Raw genomic sequence first — 22,992 nt, forward strand, 5'->3', positions numbered from 1 at the left:
GAAACCATTGCTCCACAAGTCTGATTAGGATTAAAACATGGCTTTTCTAGGGTTCATAAATCCTATCAAACTGGCATATATGTTAACTGTATTCAAAAGATACCTGGAGAAGCAATATTGATTTCAGACAAAGAAAATTATCAGGGATAAAGGGAAGCATGATTATAAAGGGTAAATTCTCAAAGAAAATGAAACAATTTTTAATGCATATGAACCTAACAATAGACTGACAAAATATATGGTGCAAAACCTTATAAAATTGTAAATAGGGATAGACAAATGTAATATTATAATTTGAGACTTCAACATCCCTCAGTAATTTATACTGATCGAAATTCTGCAGGTGTAATATCAGTTAACCTGAAGAATACAATAAATTAACTTGATCTAATTGACATTCGTAAACTATTCCAACCACAATGAGAGAATACACATTCTTTTTATGCTCACATAGAATATCCACCAAATAGGCCACATTCTGGGCCACAAAACCCACCTGAACAAATTTAAAAGAATAGAATCATTCAAAGTATGATTTCATATTACAATAGAAAGAAACTAGAAATCAATAACAGAAAGTTAGCTGGCAAATCCCCAAATATCTGGAGATTAAGCAACACCCTCCTAAATAACACATGGATCAATGAAGAAGAATCAACATAAATTCAAAATGTTTTGAAGTAAATAAAGATGAAAATACAACTTATCAACATTTGTGGGATACAATAAATTCATGATTAGAGGGAAATCTATGTTATTAAATGCTCATAATATAATAGAATAGAGATCTAAAACCAATATCCTACACTTTCCAGGAAATTAGGATTAGAGGTAAACTTCCTTAGCTTGATGGACATCTATAAAAACTTACAACTAATAAAATTTGTGCTGAGAACTGGATGATTTCCTCTTAATATTGGGAAAAGTCAAGTATGTCCTCTCTTACCACTCCTAGCCAACTTCATGCTGGAATTCCTAGCTAGTTCAACATTACAATAAAAAGAAATAAACGGGATAATATTGAGTAGGAAGAAATAGTACTATCTTTGTTCAGAGATCACTTGAATGTACATGTAGAAAATCCTAAAGAATAGACAAAAATTCTTAGAAATACTAAGCACTATAGCAAGATTACCATACAAAAATCAGCTTCATTTCTATTTATCATGAACGAACAATTGAAATTTGAAATTAAAAATAGTATGATAGCACACACAAAACTAAATACTTAGTTATAAATCTAGTCAAATGTGTACCAAATCTATATGTGGAAAACTACAAAACTCAAAATCAATTCAAGATCTAAATAAATGGAGATATTCTGTGTTCAAGGATTGGAAAACTCAATATTGTTAAAATGTCAATTTTTCCAAATTTGATCTATATATCTATGCAATCCCAATCACAATCCCTGCAGCTATATTGTAAATTCTGACAAAAGCTGATATTCTAAAATTTATACGGTAAGGCAGAAGACCCAGAATAACCAACATAAAGTTGAAGAACAATAAAATTGGAGGGCTGATACTATTTGAATTCATAACTTACCATAAAGCTACCTTAATCAAGACAGTATGGTACTGGTGAAAGAATAAAAAATAGATCAATGGAACAAGATAGAGTCCAGACATAGACCCGCACAAATATAATCGCTGATCTGTGAAAAAGGAACAAAAAATTGTTTCAACAAATGGCTCTGGAATGACTGGACATCCATATGCAAAAAGATTAATCTATATGTAGACTTATACCTTTAACAAAAATAAGCTCAAAATAGATCATAGACCTAAATATAACAATGCAATATGCTGAACAACTTCTACTAGAATGCATAGGATAATATCTATGTAACTGTGGCTTTGGAGATGAGTTTTTAGATACAAGATCATAAAGCACAATTCATGGAGGAAAATATTCATAAACTGGAATTTGTCAAAATTAAAAACTTCTGTTTGGTGAAAGACACTTAGGAGAATGAAAAGAAAAACTAAGATTGGAAGAAAAGATTTGCAAAACACATATCTGATAAAAGACTTGTATCCATAAAATGCAAAGAATTATTAACACTCAACAACAAGAAAAAAATTGACACAATTAAAAATGGGTAAAAGATCTGAACAGACACCTCACCAAAGAACACATAGATATGGCAAAATGCTCAACATTATTTGTCATTAGAAAATTGTAAATTAGAACAATGAGATATCATTACACATCTATTAGAATAGCTAAAATTCAAAAGGAAAAAATCAAAACTAAAACCTGACCATACCAAATGGCCAGGATGAGGAGCAATAAGAACTCCCATTTATTGCTGTTGGGAATGGAAATTGGTACAGCCACTTTGGAAGACCATTTGGCAATTTCTTACAAAGCTAAAAATAGTTTTACTATATTATTAAATTGTTATGCTTCTGGTTATTTACCTAATTGATTTGAAAACATGTGTCCATACAAAAACCTGCACACAAATGTTGTTAGTAGTTTTTTTTTTTAGTAGTTTTATTCATAAATTGCCAAACACTGGAAATAACTGTGGTACATGCACTCACTGGGATGTTATTCAATGACAAAAAGAAATGAGTTATCAAGTTATGAAAAGACATGCATCAAGTTCCCTCAAATGAATATTGCTAAGTGAAAGACAGTCTGAAAAGGTTCCATACTATATGACTCAAATTACATGACACATGCAAAAGACAAAACTACAGAGACAATAAGAAGATTAGTGGTTGTCAGGGGATTGAGAGGACGATTGAATAGGTGAAGGACAGGGGACTTTTAGGGCAGTGAAATTATTCAATATAATACATGATTATGCACTTGTCAAAACTGATAGAACTTCATAGCAAAAAGAGTGAATTTTAATGCATGCAACCTAAAAATAATCATTTAGGAGGTTGGGGGACTGTGGAAGGATACAGAATCTAACTGTATTACAAATGTATGAAATAACTCCACTAAAGGGAAAGAGGGGGAAGATGCTGATTTCAGTATCTTTGGAAACGAGAACAGTGAATAAGATTAAATGCAAAAGGAACTGCATATAAGCAAAAGAAAGCTAGAATGACAAATGGAAAATGGACTAAAGTTAGAGACATCAGTATGAATTCATGCTTAGCTTAATGAAGATACGAATGGTTACATATAGAAATATTTATAGATATATGTGTATGTTCATGGCTTAGTATACACACATATTATTTCCTAGCTCTGTTAGCTGAGAGGGCCAAAGAGATATGAAATCCCTTTAGCAAAGAACACAACTAGTGTTCATATCTAGATTTAAAATATTATCCTCCAGTAAAAGGTAACAGGGCTTCTTAGAAAAATGACTCACCCTAGCACTGGGGTTAGAAATATTTAAGATGAGCCTGGATCTTCTTGTAGATCCAGAAAGTTAAGAAGTGCTCAAAACAAACAAACTTCACATTGATAGGGGCATGTCAATGGAGCACAGGATCCAAGTGCAAGAGTTCCTAATGGCAATGTTGGAAAAATTGGAACAATAAAATAAATAAAGTAATTTGAATTATAACTCAAAGTATAAAATAAATATCCATGTGTCCATACTGATTTAAATAATTGAATAAACTAAAAAACGGGTGAAGAGACAAATCTTCTCTGCAGAATTCAAAATAATTCATGTAGATATTCTGCCTTCAAGATGGGAGAACATAACTCCTCAATCTTCAAGTATGGGCTATTCTTAGTGACTTCTTTCCAAATAGTAAAATAAGGAAAGGGGTAAAAAAGTAACTTTGCAGTAAACAAACCTGAAAAACCCGACCTCAGTGAGATGATCAAGGTGATCAAGGTCAACATCAACAACATCAACAACCATAAATAATACCAGTATGTACTCTTGTTAGGAATGGATGAAAATGGTACTTAATGTCTAAGATCTTCCTTTCCAAAATGCATAACTGTAATTTAATCCTGAGAAAAAACTTAGACAAATTCCAATAGAGGGGCATCTTACAAAATACCCAAAGAGTACTACTTAAACTGTCAAGTTCACTAAAACCAGGGAAAACCGGAAAAGCTATTATAGCCAAGAGAAGCCTAAGGAGACATGACAACTAAATGTAAGGTATCCTGGTATGGAAAAAAAATTTAGGGAAAAACTAAGGAAATCTGAATAAAGTACAGACTTTAATAATAACATATCAATATTGGTTCATTAGTTGAAACAAAATAGCCACACTAAAATAAAATGTTAATGATGAGGAAACTGGGAGCAAGGTATATAGGAACTATCTCTACAATCTTCTCAATTTTTATGTAAATTGAAGACTGTTCTGAAAAGCAAAGTCAATTAAAAAAAAAACCAAGAAAGAATCCTAAGAGTGTTAAGGCAGAAAACAGTTAATTAAACCAAATGAAGGTGGGTATAGGAGAAAGAAGTAGAGAAGAATTAGGCTGATATTTGTGAATGGTGGAGTAGCCTTGCAAATTTGAAAAGAACAAATATTCTGTATCCTCCCATGATGGCTTTGTAATGTGTCACCTTGGCTAGGCTGAACCACATTTCCTATAATTTTTTTCCTTGTATGTCTCTTGTTAGGTGAAGCAGAAGAAACGAGATGTGTGAGACTGGAGGGCAGATATGAAGAAACAGCCATTTTTATTTTTATGCTTGCAACTACTATTAAGGGGAAATAAACAGATTTTGAGGAGCAGGTTACTAGATATTTGCTTGAACTGACACTAATTCCCGGGGACCCAAAATGTAACAGTGATCCACAAGCCAGTGTAGGAACTTAAGGAAGCCAGATGATCAATGGAGTTTTGGCGCAAGTCTATTGCACTATGAGCCTAGTGAGTTCCTGAATTCATCTTGCTCTGCTTAGGATTGCCTGAACCTTTTAATTTCATAATCTAAGAAAGTCCCAAAATATTTCTAAGACTTCCTCAAATTCCTGGGGTCTGTATTCTTTTGACTTTTTAAATTTTAGGGCCTATATCTTTGCATAATGCCTTTCCTTTTCCTACAGCATATTAGACTCATTTTGATATACAGCTCCCGGTTAGTTTCTACAAATGAATTAGTCAAATCAAGAATTTGCATATTCTGAGGCTGCAACTAAAAACCATGGATGTAGAATAAGGATTTACATCACACTAACACAAATTCCTATTCAATCCCTCTCAGATTGCTCTTCCATTCGAAAGTCCAAAATCTTATTCTGTTATGCAGGAGGAACCTTTGTCTAGTCTGATATCTTCATTGCTTGAAGGGAATCAGCTATCTCCAAGGATATTTATGAAGGTATTTCCTTCAAAGAATTGAATGTATTTTAAATAGAAATTCTATACACAAACCATCTTACCTTATTATGGATTGTTCAGTGGAAAACCAGAGCAAATCCAAAAAGTCTGGAACAAAAAGGATAATTAACCTAATCATATCTGATACAAAGACATATTAAGGTAAATGTTTATTAGAACAGAATAGTACTGACACAGAAATAACAGTGGGGTAAATGAAGTATAAGAATCCAGATATGGAGAATCCATCAGGATTGAATGTACCATACAGGGTATGGCAGATATCATCAGTTCTTATTGTTCCCTTCTCACATAATTCTGCATTTTTTAGGTGGTGAATGCATGTTCAGAATAAAGAATACTTCCCCAGCATCTTTTATAAAATGTATAGCAAGTGTGATATGGTAGCATTTGGGAAACTTCCTTAAGAAAAAGGTCTCTGCAGCCTTTAGCTGTTTTCTTCTTCATTCCCTCCTTCATCCTGCCACCTGGCATATAAATGAAACCAGATTGGACCAAATAGCATGTTCTACATTTTGGTTCACATTTGCGTTGGACCAAAAATGTACCAATTTTATAGGTGGTGGATCAATAAGCTAGTCTGCGTTTCTGAGGAATTAATGGAATAGAACCACTATGTAAGCCTTAGACTACAAACTTCCATTATAAGAAAGGATGTACTTTTTTCTTCTTTAAGTAATTTTCTTATTTTTGATGTATAACTTACAGATAAATCTAATCCTAATATAGATGTTAAGTATGATCAGTAGGTGGAAAGATGGATTATTTAGTAAATAATATTGAAGGAATTAATATCTATCCTGGACAAAGGCCTGTCGCTCACTTCTTAAATATAAATAAATTCAAGATTCATAAAAAATTTAAGCTTAAAAATAAGAAAAAATGAGAACAAAAACATGGGAGAATACTTCTTTTCTTGGAATGAGGTAGGCCTTTCCAGGTATGATGGGAAACCTTGACTCCATAAAGGAAAATAATAAATTTGAATACTTCTGTATGGAAACATACACAAACACACCACACAAATAAAATAAAAAGATTGACAACAAATAAGAAAATATTTGCAATGCATATGACAACAGACTGATTTCTTATACATAGAAGAAAAGATGAAAAATCTAAGTAGATAATATACAAAGGATATGAACAGGGAATCTGTTAAAACATCTGTAAAAAAGATATTTGTAATAAAAGATACATGACCATTTAGAAACTGTTTTACTTCATTCTTGATGAAATAAATGAAAATAATTTAAAAAGTTACTAATGATAGAAAAATACCAAGCAAAACTAAGTAAATTAAAAGTCTCAGTATCCTGTGGGATAACATCAAGCGGTTTAACATAGTTGTAATAGCAGTCACAGAAATCAGGGGAGAGTGAATAGAAAAAAAAAAATTGTAGGAAAAATGGCTCAAAGTTTGTCACAGTTGATGAAAACTATAAACTTACAGATCTAAGAATCTCAACAACCCCCAAGCAGGATAAACACATAGAGAACCACATCAAAGCAAATCATAATTGAATTTCTGAAAACAAGTGTGAAAATGAAAATCTTAAAAGTAGTCAAAGAAAAAAAGACATAAAATATAGACAAGAACAAAGATAACTGCTAAGAGCTTTTCAAAAACTAGGTAAACCAAAAGAAAATGGTAAGACTGGAGTGCTGCAAGAAGAAAACTATCAACATGGAATTATATGTATAAGCAAAAATACCTTTCTAAAATGAAAGGTGTTCTAGTTTGCTAGCTTACTCTTCTGGCTTCTGGTTTCATGAAGCTCCCTGGGAGGCGTTTTCCTTCTTCATCTCCAATGGACTCTCTGCTTCATGGTGCTGCAGCATTCTCTGCTCTCTCTGAATCTCTTATTCCCCTTTTATAGGACTCCAATAAACCAATCAAGACCCACCCAAATGGGTGGAGACATGTTGTCCCCTAATCCAGTTTAATAACCATTCTTGACTAAATCACATCATCCAGGGAGGTGATCCTATCACAGTTTCAAACATACATTATTGAATAGAGATTATTCTACCCTTACGAAATGGGATTTATATTAAAACATGGCTTTCCTTATGGGGCATTCTTCCTTTCAAACCAGCACAAAAGGGAAAATTTTTCTTGACGTTAAAGCAAAAAAGGTGCATCAAATTCATTGCCTGACAACTTGTACTACTTTAAATATTAAAAGAAGTTCTTCAGGTAAAAGGAACACGATATGAGATTGAAATCTGCATCTTTCAAACACAATCGTTTCAAACAAAAATAACATATTGTGGCTTTGCAATGTGTAGAAGCAAAACGTATGGCGACAATAACAAAATGATGTAGGGGAATGGAAGTAAAATGTGTTAAGTAAAAAAACCCTCATTGTCAAACCTACAGAAAGCACTATAATGAAGCAAGCCACAGTGAAGATAAAATGGAATCCTATAAAATATTTAATCCAAAAACAGGGCAGAAAGAGAGTACAAATTTTTAAACGATGGAAAAAGTAGGAAATAAAAAGGATGTTAATCTGAATTCTAACCACATGGATAATTACAATGGTCCAAACAATGCAAGTACAAGGTCAATGTTATCAGAGTGGATGAAATACTAAGATTTCTCTACATCTGTCTACAAGTAAGTTATTTTTAACATAATGTTACAGATAAAAAGTAAAAGGATAGAAAAATAGATTCCATGAAAAACTAGTCAAAAGAAAGTTGGAGGGCCTACATTAATATCAGAGAAAGTAGACATCCTCAGGGATAAACAGAGATGTTTAACAGTGATAAAGCGTCAGTTCAAGAAAAGATAATCTTAAATGTGAATGAGCTTTGTAACAGAGCTTCAATATATATAAGGTAAAACAAAACAAACCTGGCAAAACTCAGAGGAGAAATATAAAAATTCACAACTTTAGCAGCAGTTTTCAACTTTCTTCTCTCAACAATTGTTGAAACATTGACATGAAGTGAGGAAGGATACAAAAACATGAGTAACATTATTAGCTAGCTTGACATATTTGATACTTATAGAGCACTCTACAGAGCAACATAATCTTTTCAGATACTCATGGCCTATATTCAGGACCATAAAAAGAGTATAAAAATTTTTTTTAAAAGATTGAAATCATACAAAATATAATCTCTGAGATAACAGAATTAAATTAGAAGTAATAATAGACATTTGAAAAAATAACATCTTGGAGGAATCGGTATAATTAGTAAAGTATTTAGTGTAGAACAAACATTCTTACTGAAGTGCGAGGCAGATAAAAGGGCAATAGAGTCAATTCAAGAGGATCTAAAATTGTTTTGAGCAGCTAATAATGTTCCTGTTCACGTGGCTGAAATATTGTCCTATGCACTTTTAGTCTTCCTCTTTTCCCAATTAGCAAATGAAAATGTATTGTTAATTTAAGGAAAAGTGTCTGCCATAAAATTTGTACTTTTTGAAAGACTCAAAGGCTTTTAGAATTTCATTTTTCTAGCTGAAAAACAACCACTTTATGGGAATATACCCTGAGAGAGAGAGAGAGAGAGAGAGAGAGAGAGAGAGAGAGAGAGAGAGAGAGAGAGAGAGAGAGAATGACGAAGGGATTCCTCTGCAAAAATAAATATTATAGTACTAGAGAAGAATATTTTAGAAATACCAAGAATTCCATCTTGGAGTAGGTAGTTATTCATAACAAAATTCAGATGCTAAAATCTCTTGGAGGCTTCACTACAGACCAAAAAAAAACTACCTCAGAAATTGATTTTTGAAAAATCAAACTTTCAAGTCACCCAGCTAAAATAGGTCAAGCCAATGGCTGGACGATCACTTTTCCCAACCTGGCTTATTACTATGGTAAGCAGCCCAAGAATCAGAGCTCCACAATGAGATGTGAGACAAAATTTAGAAGTCAGAAAATTTTATCTTTGGAATCTTCTCATCTCTACCTTTATTGCTCTTCCCTTCTTCCCTCCCAGAAATTTAGTTTAGGTCTATTAATTTAGCATCTTGCTTTCAGAAGGTCTAAGACATCTGTACAGAATATTCCAAAGGTTGTGAAGAGCAACCCATGGCGGGGGGTCTATATATATATAGACCATATAGACCAAGCTAAGGAGGCTGTGAGATAAACAGAAGCCAAATCTTTGTATAGCTTTTTATGTTCCATATCTAGTACTTTTAAATATAGTTAGATTTGTAGAAAACTGAGTCCCATCCAGCATTAGCTGTTAAAGTTTGAGGAAATAGACTCCCAAAAGTATTCGTCACTGAAACTTCAGAAAAAAAAACTCTTTTGGGTTTTACAGATTTAGTGAATGATTCCTTGATGGTAAGATTTTAGGCATTTCAAATAAATAAGAAAGAAAGCAGGGAAAATCATTATGATTTGTACTCCCTGGAAGTTAGTAAAATTTTGTAAGGCACCTCCCAATTTCTAAAAACAATTTCGTTTCTTCATCTTTCCTTTTAAATATTCTATCACTTTCCTCCTCCATCTAACTTCCACATGCTTTTTTTTTCTTTTTCTCTTCACTCTGTAAAATATATAATAAAGCATCAAAAGATCAAGTAATATCTAATTTCTCATTAGTATACTAATCATAAAGAAAACCACTGACTCAAATGCCCAGAGCCAAATCATACACTGAATATCAGGTATGGGAACCAATGAAAATGAAGCACTAGGTTTGAAAGTGATTTAAGGGACTCTACCTTTCCTTTCTGTTTTCTTTTTCTTTGGTCATCATGGTCATTTGTTCCCTAAGACCAATTCTGAGTGGATTTGCTTAAATAAACTACTAATTTTATGTTGTTAGACAGGTAGCATGAAAATGTTAGAAATGGAAAAAGAAACTGGCAAAAAGGTCAGGTTGAATACAAACCACAATGAACATAAATTCCTGAGATCTGAAGAAAATATTTACAGAAGTAGAAGCGGATGTGTTTATCCTAAATACCAGTGGTTTAATAGGAAATTCAGATGTCAAACAGCCTAATAACCTCTACCATATGATTTATCTTCTTAAATCTGTCAGGAGGCTTTGGGATCTGAGTAAAATTCAAAGGAGTGGATAATTTTATTTGTGAAATTTGTGAACATGTCATTTTACACTAATTGATTTTAGGTTCACCTTTTTTGTGACTTTAGAAATCTCATATTTTAAAAATTGTGATATGAACACCTCAAATCCCAAACTACTACTGAAAGTAAAACAGACACAGAAATTTAGAAGACATCAGAGGCGGACTTTGACAGCTGGACACTGCGTAATCCCTGAGTTCCCAATAAGATTAGGTCAAAGAGTTTCATTTGATTAAGGATACAAAACCTCCAGTCACCAAAATCAGTGGTAATCTCAAACTCGTGTTTAATGATGGTTTATTCAAACTTTTTCAAACATTAATTGATCAAACATTAATGATCAATCAGTACAGTGGTAAAAAAATGAAAGTGACTCTCATTCAAGTTATATGGATTTGATGTATGGACATAATTAAAAAATAATGAATATCACTACATTTTTCATCTTAGGTAATCACCAATTCGATGAATTATACATTCTAGTGAATCCTAAGGTAATTATAAATCTAAGATTTTCTGGAATACTCTTGGTTTATGACTTTTGTCCCAGTATGCCCTCTGGCTTAGTATTTATCTCAAATATTTTAATTTCTTAATGAAGTATTATTATTAATGCTTATATATGGAAATAAGATTCTATCTAGAGAAAGGTCAGTTGAGCAGGTTAACAATTTCAAATTCCCTATTAAAAAATATATAGTTTTGAAGAAATGCTCAGGTAATTTAATGAAAAAGTTAAAAACAATAAGGCCATATTGAAAACAAATTCTTTGGAAAAATATCAGGAAGAGACTGATCAAGATGAATGTGCCTATGAAAATGATTAAAATATATGAACTGAATCGAGAACAATTATTCTGCTCACGTCACTGTTAAATTAGATAGTGTGCTACAGAAAATACAAATTCTGCATCAAATAAACATCTCTTCCTTTGGTCTCACACAGAAGTTGAAGTTTAAAACACAGTCATATAATTCTTTCGCTTTTTGTATAATTTACCTTAGTTCTAACGAGATCAGCTTCATTGATATCTCTAATTGAAGTCTGATCTCTTTTTGCAACTTTTAAAACAGTTTTTGTATGTGGCAATGCTGATTTTCATAGCTGTAGAACTTTAGCTCTGAGTTTTAGGTGCCACACAGATACCCAAAATTCCAGGGGATAAACTGATTATACACAAAGAGCTCAGTATCTCAGAATTTAGAAGTAGTTGTTACTTCTAAATCAGGTATAGATGTGACTGGTATAAGAGCTTACAATCTAGGATCCTTTCCAATAAGCCTTCCCCTGATAACCTATACTCTCAAATTCTCTATTTTCTTTTTTTTTGATGTAGGCATTTAGGGTTATACATTTCCCTCTCAGCATTTTCTTTGCTATATCCCATGTTTTGATATGCTGTGTTCTATTTTTCCCTCATTCCAGATATTTCCTGATTTATCTTGCAATTTCTTCTTTCACCCACTAACTGTTTAAAACTGTGTTGTATAAATTCCATATATTTGTGACTTTTATCACTTTTCTCCTGTTATTGATTTACAGTTTCATTCCATTGTGGTCAGAGAAATCGCTTTGTATAATTTCAATGATTTAAAATTTATTGAAACTTGTTTTGCAACTCAACAGGTGATCCATGGGCACTTGAAACGAATATATATCCTGCTGTTTTGGGGTCAAAAATTCTCTCTCTCTCTCTCTCTCTCTCTCTCTCTCTCTATATATATATATATATATATATATATATACGTTAGGTCTAGTTCAATTATAATATTATTTAAATTCTCTGTTTCTTTACTGATCATCTTTCTAGATGTTCTATCCATTGGTGAGAGTGGTATATGAATTCTCCAACTATTATTGTAAAGATGCCTATTACTCCCTTCAGTTTTGCCAGTGTTTGCCTCATGTGCTTTGGGGCACCTTAATTAGGTGCATAAATATCTGTTTGTTATTTCTTCTTGGTGGACTGCCCTTTTTATTCAAATATAGTGTTCGTTTTTGGCATTTCTAACTGTTTTGCATTTAAAGACTATTTTGTCTGATATTAGTACAGCTGACCCAGATATTTTTTGGTTACTCTCTGTAAAATGTCTTTTTCCAAATTTCACTTTCAACCTATTTGTATCTTTGTGCCTAAGGTGAGCCTTTTATAAACAGCACATAGATGGATCAGCATTTCTGATATGCACAAAGTATTGATAATTCTGGCTTTATGGTACCCAGGGTTTGTTTTGGAATCATTGGCAACCAAAATAAAATTTTATAAAAAATGGACAAAGTCATATGGTTTAACCTGCCTTCTATATCTTTCTGAAGGCACAAGAAATATGAATATTCTCAGTCTATTGCTTAAAGCTATGCCATTTAGCAATGAAGACTGGAATATTTATTTTGGGAAAACCTATAATTCAATACACCACACTATTTCCAACAGAAGTTGTGATTTGCTGTAGGTTTTGACTAACATAAAATTCAAAGGCAATATCTTTGAGAGATACCCAGAACTGAGCCATCTTCATAAAGCAGAATACAAAGTTTCCTATTGTGCCGGGCCACTCAGTGGAGTTTCCAGTGATGACAAGGCATTTTTCCCCATCGTTCTACTGGAAAGAAAGCAAATGTAACCCAGATATCACTTGACCCTTAGAGAGTATGGACAACCCCCAATTTCAGAACCTGGAATGTCTATTGCTCTGCCCATGACCTCTGCAAATGTGTGACAGATAGCTTCGTGTATCTTTTGTTTTCCTTCCAGAATCCATGCTGGTCAGTTAGATTTAGCATCTTGCACAAACTTACACAAACTTTTTTTTTCCATTCCTGCTTTACAGGAAATATAAACACATTAGGATTTATAGATTTAATGAAGAATCCTGAGATCACAGAGAAAGAATCACACTGAAAAGTATTCTGCCTCCATCTCTCTGGCTACCCTCCTTTTCTGTCCTACCTCTTGCCTCCACTTTCTCTCTCTCTGTCTTACTTTCACTTTACCTCTCCCCTCTCCTCTTCCTTCTAGTGCCCTTTCCAGAAGACCTTGTTCACCACATATGATCACACCTCTGCCTTCTTTATAGTAATTTTAATCCATATTGCTGCATCCATTGCTTTTGGGTGGTCTAGTGAATATAATTTTCCTCTTTCGATACACAAATAATTCATGTAAATGAAATTACTGGGAAAATTCCCAACTAATTCCTTAGAGAAACCTGAAGGTCTACATGCAAAAAGAATATGTTTTAAGGAAACTGTAAACTAACTAATGAATGAGGCCAAAGAAAAGTACATTTTGAACATCTCAACATAAAAATGTTCAGACTTTTAAAACATAAAGTATTTCTAAATATTTTGTAATGGCCAATATGCCCACCTATGTGCTATGCCTAAGGGCAGCCCAAGGACAGCAAAGATGACACCACCAGATTTTTCCCCTTGGGTCAGAATCATTTTGCAGATGTGCTGGTCAGCCTGTTATAATTTGGGTTTCCCATAAGAAGACTATGAAATGAAAATTCATGTATAAAGACTTATGAAGGAGATTCCCCTTGAAGATATCAGTAAGGAAGTGGAGGGATTAGGAGAAGGGATGAAAAGAAGCCAAGCAAAGGTATGTTTTTAAGCTGAGTCCTGTGATTGGTAGCTTCATTCTAATCCCTCAGGGTTAGTGCTAGTTATGTTCCAACCTGTGAGAAAATACTTCCCCATATGAACTCCCAAGTGCTCCTTGTTTTGTGAGCTTGGGGCTTGGGAGCATAATGGCTCTTCTGCCAGAGGTCTTTAAATAAGAGTCACAGGTGCAGTCTCTTGCAAGCAAGAGCACTCCAAAACCAGGAGTGGTACCGAGATTGCTTTAAAAAATCTCCACAAATTCTTTGACATTCTTTCCACAAAAGGGGGTATCTAATTCTTCTTCCCTTGAATATGTGCTTGCCTTAATGACTCATTTCTAATGAACACAATGCAGCATAAGTTACTCTATGTGACCTGTGACTTCCAAGGCATGGTTATAAAAGATGTTACTGAAACTTTCTCTCAGGCTGCTCTTGCCCTTACTACTACATACTGGGGAAATCCATGTCACAGGGAGATGTTCTGGCTGGCAGCCCCGAGATCTAAGCTCACAACCAGCATCAACCAGCAGACATATGAATGAAGTAGATTTCTGACGATTCTGCCTCTCCCAGTCTTCTGATACCTGGCATCACAGGACACAGGCCATACTGCCACTGCTGTGCCTGGCTCAAATTTTGAGCCACAGAAGCCATGAATGTAATACATGGCTGTTTTATGACATCGGGTTGTAGGGTAAATTGTTATAGAGCCACAGGATCTTGAACAGGCACAGAAAATGTAGTTTCTATGGGAAGTTTCTAAATAAACATAGCTGCAGCATGGGTATCCACAACAGTTATTAGTTATATCTTTTTACCAAGGGATTGTAAATACCATTTCTGCCTCATGAATGACCGGAGAGACTCATGGGAGGGTGGAAAGAATATCGGCCACAGAATCATAGGACTTGGGTTCAAATCCCAGCTTATCCACAAGTTCCTGAATTTCTTAGAACCAGAGTTTTCTTATTTGTAATACAGAGATAATTATACTTATCTTATAGGATTGTTTTTGAGAACTAAATAAGATTTGTAAGGGTATCAGAGACCCAGATACTGTGTGTAGAATCTCAGTGGAGTCTACTTTCTCTGTCAAGTTTATGTCCATATCAAGTAGATCAATGTTACTTCATCCAATTCTTGACTAGGTGGACAGTTTTCCTTGCTAATAGAGAAGAGGCTCAGATTTTTTATTAAATTTAAGATGTTTTCTGTGTTAGAGAAATTTTTCTATCCCATTTGTGATCTAAGGGAATATTTGTATGAAATTATTTTTCTAATTCTAAATAGATAGTCTGCACACTTAATGTCTTGAAGAGCATTTGTAGTTCTCCTTTAGGGTACCACTATCATTTTAAAATGTAGCATTCTCCATTATAGAAACCATTTCGACTACTGGAAGCACTGTCCAAACCATATTTGGTAAACCAGGAATGAAATGCATCCTTATTAAGTTATTCAACAATTTTGAAGTTTGCATTTGGAACCATTCATAGAGTTCTTTTTAAGCTATTAATTTTCACATGAAGCAAGGAAGACATGTCTAGACAATGTTCCTTAAAGGAAATATTTTAAAATAAAGCCTTTTCTGAAATGGCAATACCCTTTCATGCCTTAACATTTCACTTTGAGCTCACTGAGATATTTGGTTTCTTAAAAGCCAGCTAATGTTCTGTGAATTAACCAGGCTTCAGAGAGTTCTGATTTTAATAAAGGGCAAATTTTCAGGGGTGTGAAAAAAACTTACTTTTATTAACAAAAAGGCTTTGAAAGAATATTCTTATGAATACCTTTTTTTTTCCAGTGGGATTTATGGGCTTGTGGACATAAACAATTATGGGGAAAATGATATTCTGGTCTTACAAAGAATTCAACATGAATATATTGAAAAAATCAAAATAAGAATACTTGGGATTTGTGTGGCATATCTTTTGTTTATTGGGGAAATGACCTCCCAAGACCACAGAATTTAAAAATCTTATTTGTTTTCCATCTCCTGCTGACCACAACAAGCTGTGTTTGGCCATATTAATTTAACACGTTGTTGATGACATAAAATAATTAATTCATGTGAACTCAAAATTATTGTTTAGCTGATAGTTTGGCTAACTTTTCTCACCTGTGAGGGACAAAATATTGGAATCAGATTCATGAGTATAGCCTACCTAATTACTTCTTCTTTATTGCTATCTCTAGAGAAAGAGTAGGGTGAGAGAGGTGCCCTAATAAATCACTTTCACACACATCCTCATATCATGGCCTGAAAGGTGTGTTTCAGAAGGTGCCCCACTGACATCACCCATAAAAGAGATAAAGGATAGTTACATTTAGGAATTTTGAAGACATGAAATATCTTGACTTCCCCATAACTCTGTTGACTCACACAGTAAAAAAATATTTAAGTACCTAATATGTGCCAGGCATAATTCTAAGCACTGAGACTATAATAATGAACAAAACAGTTAAATATTATTGTCTTTATGGAAAAATAAGATGGGGTGGCAGATGATAAGCAAACAAGTTTGATGATGTTCAGTACCATAGAGAAACATTATGCAAGAAAGAGTGTGTGAAGGATAGGAATTACTATTTTACAAAGCGTGGTCTTGGAAATCCTCACCTATAAGGTAACATTTGAGTAGAAACCTGAAGAAGATCTTCAGGGCAAGCCATACAGATACCTGGTAGGAAGGCAGTCCAAGCATAGAGAGCATCAAATGCAAAATTTCTGAGGTGAGAACAGACTTGGGAAATACAAGGAGTGACAAAAAGACTAGGGTGGCTGCAGGAGAGTGAGCAAAGGGGGAAAATAGCAAGGATTAGGGTCACAGATGTAGCAGTCTAGACCTCATAGTTAAATTCATGCAGTGAGTACAAGAATTAAAGGAATCACTGAAGGAAGAAAGCAGGATGATCAAGTATAGAATGCCTTCATGTTGGATCTGGGTAAAAATAAGGAGGTAGTAGTGGATATTAATAGAAGACAAGAGCCCAGGAGAATATAGTGTCACAAAGCCTCAGAAAGAGAATTTAATAGAGTAGGGGCTGTTCAACATATTTACTGTTGCATTGTGCCAACTGTTTCATATTTTGTATGAAAACTAGGACTGACTAAAAGCCTTTGGATTGGGCAGTGCAGTGGTGGCTCAGTGGCAGAATTCTCGCCTGCCATGCCGGAGACTCAGGTTCAATTCCTGGTGCCTGCACATGTTAAGAAAAAAAAAAAAATCTTTGGATTTTGTCATTAGAGGTCACAAGAGAGCTCTGAGAGGGCAGTTCTCTCAGTGTTAGGGGTGGATACCAAGCTGCAAAGTAAGAGGAGAGGGTGGGTGGTGAGGAAAAGCAGATAGAACATATAGATTGCATTTTCTTTTTTCTTTTTCTCTGTTTTTGGAGAAATTTGGCCACAAATGGAAAAACAGAGATAGTGTGATAATTGGAAAGTTCAGATAGTATTTATGAGAACAGTTATTGGCTTTCCTTCTTTGTGAAGATATGGCCAATAAATCACTATTGAACTTAAAATCAATCTGATACTCACAACATGTTTCTCCTGGGGAATGTATAGTAGCCTGTAGTTACTATACCAAAAAACTTATTTGGAAATGACATAATTTCTCCTTTAGTCAACTCTTAAGATTAGTATTTACTAGGGCTATTAATCCAGTCACCAAATGCTAATTTGGCAGCAAGATTCAGTTATACAGAGTAAACAGTATTTCTAAATAGGTACCCTTTTGTTGAAAGGGATTAATCAAAATTTTAGTTAGGTTTCATTCTGTAGTGGTTATAAAAACTCATTTTAAGTCTCTTTCTTTTTTAAATAACTGCTTAAAACTTTTGGTTGATGGATGCCAAGCTAATTGGCAGGAACTCTGTCTAATTTTGCGCTTTGTTCAATTCCTAGGGCATGCAGCCATTTAATGTTATATATTAATATTAATACTTCTAAGTAGCCTTCTTAAGTTTTATACCTTAATTAAATAGTTATACTGGAAACAAACCAGATGATTGGATGATTGTAAAATATCTCACTTCCAAAAATCAGACATCAAAGTTTTAAATTCCAATGCATGCTCTTCATAATTGACCAATGAAAGCACATTTATAGCATCACACATAAGGTGTGATTTGCTTTTCTCCTCCTTAAACTAGGGAACAAAATGATCATCCAATGGTATTTTTGGCGAGTTGGCCTTCCCAGGATGTGCTATTACCATATCTTTGGATCAGCCACATTTTGCCCTCATATAAACTGTAAGGGACTAAGCTTGAAACCTCCACCAGGAAAATAAATTTTAAAGAGGAAATTAGGATCCAGCTCACTGATGCTACAGATCCCCCTATGCTACTCCATCATAACCTAGGTTACAGGACAGAGAAAAGGGAAGATTAATGCCAAAGAGATCACCATGACAATATAGTTCTTGGTAGTGAATGCCAAAAAACATGTACTGTCTCTCACTGATTAAGATGGAAGTCCAGTGAAACTTCTGTACTAGAAAATTCTTTTTAGTGAAAGGGAAACTTTTCCATTCCAAGTAATCTAAATTGATGCCAGAGGTGAGGAAAGGTGGGCGTGAACAGAGGAAATAGTTTACAAAATATACACTCTAGAGGAAGATCAAAGGCCAGCCTAAAAACACCAATCATTAGAAATATTCTCCTAATTAAATTTTCCAACTCTTTTAGAGAAAATGATGTCTTAATTGGCTTGCATTCTGCTTTATGACTCATTATTTATAGCATTGATTGTGTTTTGTTTTTTGAAAACTGTGTTTTTTTAAAAGATATTTTATGAAAATGTCAACATGGGTGTTCTTAATTTAAACACAGTTGGTCTGAATGACCCTTTAAAATGCAGGTGTTTCCCCATTACACAGGGATGAAACAGGATCCTTTTGATCCAACAAAATTTTACAAATGTATTAAATTTTTACTGTAAATAGGTTAATGAACAGACATTTTATTGAAAAGAGCAAATTAGAAGTGGCCAAGAATAAAGAACACACACACACACATACATTTCAAACTCTAAAGTTAAGGACAGGGATAAGGGAAGGAAACCTACAAGAAATTTGTCCTGAGAATGCAGAAATGTTTGTACATCAAAGATGTCCACCTGATCACCATTGCGAAGACTGAGGGATGGGTTTTAGAGGTATTAGGGTACAACATTCTGTTATTTTATTTGTTTATTTTTTTGGCATGGGCAGGCACCGGAATCGAACCTGTGTCTCTGTCATGGCAAGCAAGAACTGTGCCACTGAGCCACCATGGCCCACCCAGGATCCTGATCTCTTGATGCTGATGGTGAAATACCTTCAACACAATCAAGTTACTCTGTTAGGCAGAACTTTCTGTTTTTTGTTTTTTTTAGGCAGAACTTTAATAAAATAAATAATGCATGTTGGAAGAAGGCTAGTCAGTGCATCTATAGGAAACCTGAATATAGAAAGGGCCATAAGGAAAGGAGAAAGTTGTCTACATGCTACCATTCTGCTTCTGCCTACTAAATAGATTTCCATGGTTTTTTTTTTTTTTTTTGGTTTGTTTTGTGAGTGTTCTGGGAGTTGTGATGATGAATTACAGCGATATTAACTTTGCTAAGATTGCTTTCCTTTTCATAGGAGGATAAAATAATTTAAGCCATTTATAATCCTGAATCTCAATTAGACATCTTTACAGCATGTTTTACATGACCATAAATTTCTTAGAGCAAGGCAACAACTATGGCTGCTATTATACGTCATCATTCTTAGAAAATATTTCCTCTGCTTTAAGAGACCATTTCCATAAATACTTCCTACCCCTATTGTCAAGGTTTTCCCTAAGTTAGTTTAGATTTGTCATGGATTTAGTTCTGTGGATGCTTCAGCTACGAGGGCAATCTGAGACAGTACAGTTAGAAGCTCAGCCAATTGGTAAGTAAAAAAACTATTCCATTCTAATGAACTAGTTTCTAACTCAAGTCCTTGTTAAAAATATTTAAGACAAAAAAGCAATCAATTCAGAAGTTTCAGCAGATAATCTGGTTGGAACAAGGTAAAAAATCCTTTCCTTCTCAAAGTTATCTTTTGTAAGCACACTGTGAATCAATCTCCTCCCAAAGAAAAGTCCACATATTTAGTTTCCCAATTCCAGACATTCTTTCTTCAACATCTTCTGAAGTTAACTCTGGTACCAAACCAAAAAAAGATTGTGGGTTCAAACTAGAAGGAAGTAATTAGGCGTTGATGGACTGTACCGTCTGCTGGCATTATGGAGGATGAAGGCCTTGGAGTTGAGACCTTAGATCCAAAATTCAGTATGGCAGACCACCCACAAGACTCAGGCTTCTGACAACTCTTAGGAAAATGCCTACTATAAGAAACGAAGAGCCAAGTAACAAACTAAATTAAGCATGATTTTCCTCAATAGAAAATTTCTGTCCCTCTAAACATACCACACACACACACACACACACACACACAGACATTACACATGGATATACAATCTATAAGTCCCTTAACATGCTGTTTTTAATTGACACCAAGATAAAACCAAATGATCAAACGTATAAGGTAATACATTTATAACACTTGTTTCAGAAAGCAGGCTGCACACCAGTATCATGAAAAGAGATGCACCATGCTAAGAGAAGGATACTGGGATGAGTAAGAAAAATGATCTGTTCTCAAGAACCTTAAAGTTTAGCATTCACTGATGAGGATAATATCTTTCATGCCCTGATAAAGATACTATTAGTATAATCCAAAGTGGAATGAAAATAAACAATAATTACAAAGTGTTTAGAAGACTCAAGGTGATGAGATATGTCTATTTGACTTTGTCATCCTTAAGAATACAGCGTACATGATTTAACCCTCAAACAGAGCAAGGCACTTAAAATGCAAGGCACTTACTTTTATTAGATTAATGACAACATTCATTTTCTGTATTTATATATTTCTTATAAAATACTTTTATTAGCAGTGTTTTAATTATTACTATAATACTTCTCATGTGTTGAATGTCACTGTGTACATTAGGTATTTTAGTTTTTATTGGTGTTCAAATATTTTTCAATGAATGAATGAAATGCTGGAAATGAAATGCCAACCAAGGAATTGGCTGATTTCAAAGCCCTTGCTCTTTTCACCTTAACATGCTACCTTTCTAAATCAGTAATCCCAACCTTGGCTGTACATCGGAATCATCTAGAGAGCTAGAAAAAGTACTGATGCCTGGGTACTATGATCTAAAATTCTGATTTAAGTGGTCTGGGGTATAGTCTGGGCTTCAGGATGTTTTGGAACTCCTCAGGTAATTCTAATGTGCAGAAAAGGTCGAGATTCATTACTCAAAAAAAAGGTATATTTTTGTATACCTTTTTGATACAAAAATACAGAAGCTCTTGTTTGCTAACCAAGAATTTTGCAATTAAAATAAGAAACACATCATCTTATCACAGTGCTTTAGAATGGATACAGACCATCTGTATATAATTTAACTTTAAATCAGGGCTTTTTAAATGCAAGGAATAGGGGGTATAGTTAGAAAGTTCTTTAATATTAAAGAGGCAAATACCTCAACCAAAAAGGAGAGATATAGTCAAAACAGCATTAGATAATTAAAATGGATTCTGTATGAAATGAATGTGGTGATTAGACAAAAAGAGGGCTTTCTGTTATTTGTTTTAAGAATTTTCCAAATGACTTAAGCAATGTGTTTGTCAAATTGGAAAAGTTTCATCTAAATTCTAGGATTCTCTCCATACCTGAGTCTGATCTAGAAGTTCCTGGCAGCCCTATCCACTGTTACTTCCTTTTATCTGCTGCAGCACATTTGGATCAAATGTGTAGACTTTGTATTAATAAATTTATTGTTCAACCTACAAAAATCCACATGAAAGTAGGGAAAATCTGAGATCTGTAAAGTGGTCACTGCCAACTCAGCCAAAATGAAGTCTTTGATATCCTTATGTTCTTAACATCTGCATTTTGCTCAGTTTCCAGTGTAGTAGGAGAGGTAATAGAGGAGACAGATGAGAAAAAATGGAGGAAAAATAGCCCTCCAAAAACAGTATAATAAATTATTGTGATGTATCTTCATTAATCTTGCTTAGCTCTGTTTAAATTATTTATTTTTCAGTGGAGGTTTCAGAGTGAATGAGTGAGTGAGTGAGGAAGGGAGTGAGGCTTCTTTCAAGACATTTTATGATTCTTTAAAAATCTGGGGTGGAAAAAATTCTCAGTCCTTAGTTCTGGGACCCTAATTGAAGACTGGTTCATACTGAAACCAACAAGAAGAAGCATAGAGAGATAACATTTTGGAACCTGTAAATTCCTTTCAGTTGGTGAACAGGATCAGGTCACGGTCTCCCCTCAACAAACTAACTTGGCTCTATTTTTTTCCCTCACAGTTTAGAAATGATCACTATTCTAAAGAATAAAATAGTTTATAAGAACTCTTCCATGGAATTATAGTTCAGAGATAAAATATTGTCTTCCTGGACCACCTAAACCAGAGTCCCTATAAAGCATTATTCCAGGGTCAGCATCTCTCTTCAGTTCTCATGGTTTTGCACTAGACTTCAACTTCTAGTCACAACATGACTTGAATAGCTGGAAATGAGCCCTTTCTTCTATGCCAGCTGAGGGTGGCCTTTTCTGGAAGCCCACAAAAGATGGAATGTCTGAGACCTGAATGTTTCTCTCTGGAGTTTTAAGACAGTCTATGCTTCCTCAAGAATGGTGCCAAATTCACCAAACTTTTCACAAATATGACCAAACTGTAGACTGTGCCAAGGTCCAATCACCAAGCCAAATGCATCTGGTCCAAATGTACAATTTCACTTATGAAACTGGTTGCATCTGGCAAAGGGAATAGTAGAACTGGACACTGATGAACAGCATGTGAGACAAGAAGCTGGGGAGAGGTACAGGCTTAGCAGGAAACTATCCTGAATTGGGCCTTGAGATTCAGAATAGCTAAAGAGAGGGAAGCCAAGCAATAACTGGTGAAGCTAATATTTGCTTTTTAA

General features: G+C 34.3%; 1 long non-coding RNA gene across 1 annotated transcript in view; it reads right to left on the minus strand.

The window, feature by feature from the left end:
• Positions 1-1,554: 1,554 nt before the first annotated feature.
• The window catches only part of LOC143647204 (uncharacterized), a 410,235-nt gene continuing 388,797 nt past the window's right edge, over positions 1,555-22,992 (minus strand). Inside the window, exons 3-4 of the long non-coding RNA XR_013157918.1 lie at positions 5,334-5,379; positions 1,555-1,657 (exon numbers count right to left, since the gene is read on the minus strand). This is a non-coding gene — a long non-coding RNA (uncharacterized LOC143647204). The remainder of the gene's footprint in view (positions 1,658-5,333; positions 5,380-22,992) is intronic.

Source organism: Tamandua tetradactyla, chromosome 9 (assembly GCF_023851605.1).
Source record: "Tamandua tetradactyla isolate mTamTet1 chromosome 9, mTamTet1.pri, whole genome shotgun sequence".
In the NCBI taxonomy this organism is placed as follows: domain Eukaryota; kingdom Metazoa; phylum Chordata; class Mammalia; order Pilosa; family Myrmecophagidae; genus Tamandua; species Tamandua tetradactyla.